Genomic DNA, 8750 nt, shown 5'->3' with positions numbered 1-8750 from the left:
CACTTCCTCCCGCTCAGGCTTCTCCGTGACGTAGGTGACAGGACAGTAGGGATAAGTTCTAAACCGTTAGTCCTAGAATAAGTCCTACTTGCTGGAGTCTCCTTCCTCGACTTCTTCAGCCGTATTATCTTCGAAACCGGTGTCGGTGTCTCCCTCCGAGTTGTAGTAGTAGTAGTCCCAGCAGTCCCTGTTAAACCGGTAGGAAATGTTGTAATAGGTCTGACTTATCTCGTTCCAGCTGGAGCCCTCATTTTTGGGCTTGGACAGGAAGTCCAAGAGTATTCGTTGTAAATGCGACGGGTTTTCCACTGGAACCTCGAGCCGTATTAGTTGGGCCCGTCTGAGGTTGAGGAGGGATTCTACATAGTGAAGGGACATCCAGCACTGTATCGACAGGAACACGGAGTTACGGCATAGAAGTCGGTTGGAGTGTCTTCGACGGTTCCGTTATCTTGATCGGAAAAGCTGGAGGTTAAGGAAGAGGTTGAACCAGTGGAAGCGAACCTCAAGGAGGAAGTTTGGGAAGTAGGCCAGCTTGAGGACAAATCGGAGGAGATACTTCCGAAACCACCGTACTTCTCCTTCTAGAACCCGTCAAGCCATGTCCTGTCGGGGGTATACGCGGTAGAATTATGATGAGGCTCAATATTTTAGATTTACTGCTTCCTCTCTATGTAGTAGGTATCCCTCCCGTGGTATTCCTGGCTAGACGATCAGCTGTTTCGGTTGTCGCAGCTTTAGTCCGCGTAGGTCTAACTTCCCGAGTTGTCAAGCCCGAGAAAACCTTCTTCCTTACTGTCCTCCCATTCTTTGCTGCTGTCTTCTGACACCTCCTAGTTCACGTGCCTGAGCTCCTCATCCCTAGTAAGAGGAGCCAGGTCCGCTTGAGCCATGTCTACCGAAGCCGCCTTGGACTCTCCTGGGAAGGGGTAGGCAGGACCAGCTATACAAGACCCGACGTCATCGGAAAGAACGAAAGAACTTTCGGAAGTAGCTAAGTAATAAGAATCGGTAAATACTTTTTACTTCTTGTTTGTCGAAATGTTTGGTCTTTTTCTTCTTCCGTCGTTTCTTTTTTGTTCTTTGTTTTATATAGTTCGTTTATGGGTTACGACAAGCCTGTTCCCTCCCCAGGGGGTTTCTAAAAAATCACAGGTTTACTCCTCCAAGGGGGGTTTACAGGAGGTTTTGTCAATGTTTCCGTACGAGCTGGAGCAGGTTGTAGAGGGTCCACATAGCCCTATGGTGATGTAAAAAGACGGTAAGATTTCCTTTCGTCCCAAGCAGTAAGAGTAGGTCTTTCTTTCCGGCTCGAGGAAGTTGTCGGGCCTGGAATTTCTTCATTAAGAATTTTAGGACTTTCCTGAGTAGTATGTATCTTTTTTGGAACACGGGGACCCGTCTGGATTTTTTTTAGGTTCTTCGGAAGAAGAACCATCAAGGTCCGAACCAGTTGTGTTTTTCTATGTTTTTCTCTCAAACTCTTCCTCATTGTCGTTTAAGAGCTGTTTGGTTGACTTTTTAGAACTATTTTGGGGTTCTCAAACCCACTTCAACTCTTCCCCGTTGTAATGTCCTGGTATTGTCCAGTCAAAGCTTTCTTCATTTCCCTTCTCACTACAAGTAAACTGATTTTTTCTTTAGTATACGTATCTTTTTCCCTTCGTTTGGGATAGCAGTCTTAGTTCACGATGGTTGAGCATTGATAAGAGGACTAGAGGTGACGATGTTTAAGCCACTACAAAAGATTCGAGATGCGTTTTAAGTCTTAACCGATTTCTTTGTTGTGTTCCCTTAGGTTGGTTAGTCTGTAGGGGAGTCCTTGGAATCTTCTGCGGAGCTATTATAAAAACGCTCTTCTGTACCGGTTTATCAGGATGTTTGTTCTTTTCTTATAACCTAATGATTTTTGTAGAGTCTGCTTTGGTTTTGTTGAGTCGGTTACATTGGGTCACGTTATGTTCGTTGTTTTCCTCTGGGGTACTAGGTGTAGTTTTTTTCTAGGTCCCCGTAGGAAACCTCCGTAAATTATCATGTTCCTAAGTCTTTTTGGATGTTCGAGTGTATGTAGGATTGTCTTTTTGTTATTTGGGGGGAAAACTAGACGTTGATTTCTCTGTGAGGCTTTTCTTTCGACGCTCGGTGTTTAGCTCGTTTCAGTAGTTTTATTTGATGGAAGGTCTGAGTGGTAGCCCGTGTTGATGTTGCCGAGAAGCCTTCGGACAAATAGTTTTCTAGATATTTGTGTAGATAGCCCAGCTTGTGGGCTTTTAAACTCTTTATGATGTTTGCTGACTGTTGACACTCTTTTGGTTGCTTGTTTAGCAACTTTATTTTGAAAAACAAAATAGTTTCCAAGTTCTTGGGGCTGATTTTGGCAGCCTCTTAAGCTTGTTATTATTATAACTTTATGTTTTTCATATCATGTCTGTTTGCATCTGCCTTGGTATCTTTTTAGGCTTTTCGGAGTGTTGGAGCTTTGTTGACCTCTTTAGATTGCCTTCATACTTGTGGCTTGATTCCTCTGAGGTTGTAGTTGCTTGGATCCAACTTGTATGTCGGCTTCCTTATGTAGGCTTGAAGTTATTTCTAATAACCCTATTTGTTGGGACCTGTTCATACCCTGGGTCGAGCTGTCCGACCCGGGATGTTCTACTGACAAAGCGACCGACCTCTTCAGGTCAGGACAAACCGACCTCTTCTCAAAGAAGTCGGTCGAATCGACAGGAAAGCCCAATAAGGGGCCCAAATAGAGGAACACGACCCAAATCCAAAGGCAGTCCAAGCCTATAGAGATAAGGGCAGTCCCCTTAAAAGATAAGCTAACCTCAACACAAAGATAAGATAAGATAAGATAACTAACTTATCTTATCTAAAACGGTCACTTCTCACCATTATAAATACACTAGAGTACCCAGGTATAACTCAAACTCTGATTCTACTAAAAATCTGTTTAATACACATGATAACTTAAGCATCGGAGTCTCTTGCAGGTACCCCCCACCCTCCGGTGACCAAGGGTCAGCAGTGCAGCCAGTCCAACAAGTCAGACACGACAGTTCCGGCCGCCACCCATTAGCCGAACACGTCATCTCCGACCAGTATAGAAGATCTCGTCCGAGATCGACCTACAGTTTCAGATAACCCTCGGAACATTGGCGCCGTTGCCGGGGACCTTGGAAGTCATCCCATCACCATGGCGGATGATCACGACAATGACCATGATTCAGATCTAGAGGATAGAACACCGCATAAAAATGCGGACACTACGCTAAAAGATACTCCGGAATCCAACGGGGACAAAAATTCATCAAATCCGAGAATGATAGAAGTACTTCAAGATTGTTTAAAGCAACTTGAAAAAGAAACCCATCATCAACGGGAATTCGGGAAGGATCTACAGAGAGAAGTAAGGCGATGTTGAAAATTAGAAGATAAACTTCTAAAACTCGAAGCCGATCTCAAAGCCAAAGCTACTCGATCCACCCCTGAGGATAGCCCACGCAAAGATCAATATCCATTCACTAGGGAAATTATGAAGACCAAAATTCCTAAGAACTTCAAACTTCCAGACATGACCTTGTACGATGGCACTACAGACCCCAACCATCACCTCAGCAATTTCAAAAGTAGAATGTACCTCTCCGACGCCTCAGATGCAGTCCGTTGCAAAGCTTTTCCAACAACTCTCATAAAGACAGCAATCAGATGGTTCAACAACCTACTTCTAAAGTCCATCTCAAGCTTTGATGATCTAGCCAAAAAGTTCCTGGCCAAATTCTCCATCCAAAAAGACAAAGCTAAGTAGGCCCCCAGTCTACTAGGAATCAAGCAAGGAGATTGGGAAAGTCTTCACAACTACATGGAGAGATTCAATAAAACATGCCTAGACATACAAAGTTTACCAACAGAGGCCGCCATCATGGGCCTCATCAATGGTCTACAAGAGGGACCTTTCATTCAATCTATATCAAAGAAATACCCCACATCCCTGGACAAAGTGCAAGAACGGGCGGAGAAGTATATCAACATGGAAGAAAATTCTCGGCTAGGAGAAACCTCAAAATCCGGATTCTCCTACCGAGATAAAGATAAAGAGCCCAAAAAGAAGGAAGACCGACATGGGGAAAAATTAAAAAATATCATAATTACACCCCTCCCCCCTTCGGGTGTCTCTTGTGGATGTGTACAAAGAAGTCTGCCACACAGAAAAAATACCCCCAGCTCGACCACTCAAAGGCAAAAGAGGAGGAGAAAACCGAAACGAGTATTGTGAATACCATCGTGTCCGTGGACATTCCACCAATGAATGCTTCGATCTAAAGAACGTCATAGAAAAGTTAGTAAGAGAAGGGAAACTAGATCGGTATTTGGCCACCCAAGACGATGAGCAAAGAAAAAGGAGGAGGGATGAAGAGGCCGGGCAAAGCGAGCAATCACCTCGTACACCAGAAAGACATGTTCATATGATACACGGAGGATTTGCAGGAGGAGGAATCTCCAAATCATCCTGCAAAAGATATCTTAAAGAAGTATATCATGTCGAAGGAAAAGAGGAAGCGCCCGACATCCCTGCAATTACGTTCACCAAGGAAGATCCATCCGGTATCATCTCGGGACACGACGATCCCATGGTCATCACCATCATACTGGCAAACGCCAATCTCCACCGCACATTAATAGACCAAGGGAGCTCCGCCGACATCTTATTCAAAATTGTCTTCGACAAGCTCGGCTTAGAAGAAAAAGAGCTTAAAGCATACCCGAACAGCCTGTTCGGACTGGGAGATACCCCGGTACAACCATTGGGATACGTGCCACTACACACAACCTTCGAAAAAGAAAACCAATCTAGAATACTCAAAATAGACTACATCGTGGTCGACGTGAGTTTAGCCTACAATGCCTTAATAGGACGGACAACCTTAAATCAACTCGGCGCTATCTCAACTCCGCATCTATGCATGAAATTTCCAACTGCAGAAGGGATAGCTACAATAAAAGCAAAACAAAAGATGACACGCTGCTGTTATAACGAAAGTCTAAACCTCAGAGGCAGAGGAGAATAATTCCATACAATTGAGCTTGGTGGAGTTCAGAGACGAGAAGAACTTCATCCACAGCCCGAAGGTGAAGTAGAGAAAGTCCAGATCGGAGACACCTCAGACAAAACAACTAATATTGGCACGATCCTACAAGGAGGCGCAAAAGAATCACTAGTACAGTTCTTACGAAATAATGTCGATCTCTTCGCATGGAAAGCTGCAGACATGCCAGGCATAGACCCCAAACTAATGTGCCACAAGTTGGCGGTCTATCCAGGATCTCGGCTGGTATAGCAGAGACGAAGAAAACTTGGGCCAGAACGATCCCAAGCTGTGGAAAAATAGGTACAAGCATTACTGGAGGCAGGATTCATAAGAGAAGTCAAGTACCCACTATGGCTAGCCAACGTCGTCTTGGTGAAAAAATCTAATGGGAAGTGGTGAATGTGCACCGACTACACCGATCTCAACAAAGCCTGCCCAAAAGATCCTTATCCACTCCCAAGTATCGACGCTCTGGTCGATGCCTCATCCGGATATAAATACCTCTCGTTTATGGATGCATATTCTGGATACAACCAAATCCCAATGTATCCACCTGATTAGGAAAAAACCTCGTTTCTAACACCAAAAGTAAACTATTGCTACATCGTAATGCCTTTTGGTCTTAAAAATGTGGGAGTAACTTATCAAAGGCTAATGAACAAAGTCTTTTCAGACCATATCAGAAAAATCATGGAAGTCTATGTGGACGACATGTTGATAAAGACAAAGTGAGAAGACATTATTGTCCGACTTGGTCCAAGTGTTCGACACTATAAGGAAGCATGGCATGCGACTCGATCCCGCAAAATGCACCTTTGTAGTAGAAGCTGGCAAGTTCTTGGGTTTTATGCTAACACAAAGAGGAATCGAGGCAAATTCGGATAAATTCCAGGCTATACTCAACATGAAGAGCCCAACTTGTATCAAAGAGGTACAACAACTCAACGGGAGGTTAGCGGCCTTATCCAGATTTCTAGCGGGATCAGCAATAAGGTCTCTCCCCTTCTACGCCACTCTAAAGAAAGGAAAAAAGTTTGAATGGACAACAGAGTGCGAGCAAGCCTTCCAGGATTTCAAAAGTTTTCTAGGACAACCACCTATCCTAACTCAGCCACGAGAGGAAGAACCACTCGTATTATACCTCGCGGTAGGAAGTCGGGCAGTAGCCTCAGCATTGGTTCGAGAGGATGACAAAGGGCAATAACCTGTATACTTCATTAGTAAAGCGCTACAAGGATCCGAGTTGAACTACCAAAAAATATAAAAATTTGCCTATGCGCTTATACTAACATCTCGACGTCTCCGCCTGTACTTCCAAGCTCACACCATTAAGGTTCGGACCAACTATCCCATAAAAGGGATATTGTAGAAAACAGATCTAGCAGACAGAATCCTACAATGGGCAGTTGAGTTGTCCGAATTCGACCTCCAATACGAAGCTCGGACAGCCATTAAATCACAATACTTATCCGACTTCATTGCAGAATTTACAGACACCCCAGAGACCCCTATAGAATGGAATATTTACGTGGACGGCTCCTCGAATAAGACTGGAAGCAGCGCAGGTGTGATAATTGAAAGCAACCAAGGAACCCAAATTGAGCTTTCTCTCAAATTCGGGTTTCTGGCCTCAAACAACCAGGCGGAATATGAAGCACTACTAGCTGGTTTGAAGCTGGCTAAGGAGGTTGGAGCTCAAAAACTCAACATCTTCAGCGATTCACAAGTAGTCACCTCACAAATAACAGGGAGCTACCAGGCCAAAGATCCCACCATGAAAAAGTATTTGGATAAAACCAGGGAATAGCTCGGATAACTCGGGGAATATAAGATCCGCCACATACCCCGTGAACAAAACGCCCGAGCTGACGCACTCTCAAAACTAGCCAACACCAAACCAGGGGGCAACAATAGAAGCCTCATCCAGGAAATGCTACAGAACCCATCAATCTCGGAAGAGGAAAAAGTCCTAGCCATAACAAGTCAGGATCAAGGATGGATGACCCCATAATTAACTACCTCAAAACAAAAACACTCCCCACAGATGAAAAGGAGGCAAAGAGGTTAAAACGGGAGGCACAATACTACACTATCATAAACAACACCCTATACAAAAGAGGGATTTCAACACCATTATTAAAATGTGTGCCGACTGATAAACCCATATTTCATGAGTTATTTTGTGCTTAATTTGAGTGATTTATTCAATCCTTCACCCACCTATTCACATTAATTGCATGGTTTTACTTTCCCTTCCTTATTATGTGATGTATGTGAAAAACATGTTTCCTAAGCTCTAATATTAATTATTTTAATTACCTTTATTTCCATTCGATGTCGTGATTAGTGTGTTGAGTAATTTCAGATCTTCTCAAGTAGGAATGACTTAAAGGATGGAAAAGAAAACATACAAAAATGGAAGGAAAGCACAAAACGGAGCTTCTGAAGAAACTGACATCCACGCGATCGCATGGACGAAGCGATCGCGTGCCAAGCACAAATCAGCAGCGACGCGGCCGCATGACTGACGCGACCGCGCGCCTTAAGTAGAACGCACATGACGCGGTCGCATGACTGACGCGACCGCGTGGCAAGGAATTGCTCTGAATGACGCGACCGCGTGAGCGACGCGATCGCGTGACAGAGGCCACGCACCAGAAATTGCAGAAAACACTCATAGCGAGTTCTGAAGCCCTTTTTTGCCCAAATCCAAGTCCAGAAGGCATAGACCAGAGGTTATGAAGTGAGGGAACGCATCCATTCAGGGAGAGCTGGCAATTTTTGTTACTTTCGATGATTTAGATTTAGTTGAGAGGGAGATCTTCTCCTCTCTCTCTCTTAGGATTAGGATTTAGGATTTCTCTTGGTTTGTAAGAGTGACTCTCGATCCAGGTTTTACATTTCTTTGTTTTAGCTTCCTTTTACTTTTATTTATTCCAGCACTTGAATTGATCAGTGAATTTATGAATTTCTTCCATGTTATAGATTGTTATTTGAATTAATGATATTTGAGGTATTTTCAGTTTATGATTGTTCTCTTTGATTTAAGTTACCATTGCTTCCCATCTAAGGACATTTTTATTATTCCAACAATTTACTTTTTTCCCTTTTGGTCCTGGTTAAGAAATCAGTAACCCAACAGTTATCAACTCAACTTAATTGATAATCGTTATCTTGCTAATTGAGCTGAACTTATCCTAAAAACGGTCATTTCTTACAGTATTTTTGTCAGCGCAACATCTATATCAGAGATTTGGCTGTTTTTAGGGAAGCATGTTTGCAAAACCCACAGTGTTCATTGTTTGGGGAAATCTTTAACAATTGGCTCATAAGTTTGGAGCCCAGCAGAAGAGTTCCTTGACGTTCTTCCATACAAGAATAATAACCGATATTTCCAACATTAGCCCCAAATCCTCCATTCTTCGTTCACTAAATTTACTGTTCATTTCATTTACCGTTAATTTTATTTATTAATGACATTTCGTTGAAAACCGTTCCATTCTCTTTAATCTTCAGATGAAACAATAGAAAGAGTTGTTATTACTTTCAACTTAGATCTAAGGTGAACCAGTTGAAAATGATTTCATTTTCATTCAGTTCCCTGATTAATTTAACCGGAAACTTAGGATAAATAAAGGATCCCTTTCCAATCCTAATGAT

The sequence above is a fragment of the Arachis ipaensis genome, chromosome B10 (assembly GCF_000816755.2).
Source record: "Arachis ipaensis cultivar K30076 chromosome B10, Araip1.1, whole genome shotgun sequence".
Classification (NCBI taxonomy): Eukaryota; Viridiplantae; Streptophyta; class Magnoliopsida; order Fabales; family Fabaceae; genus Arachis; species Arachis ipaensis.
The sequence above is the reverse complement of the archived record's forward strand: the minus strand, read 5'-3'. Positions refer to the sequence as shown.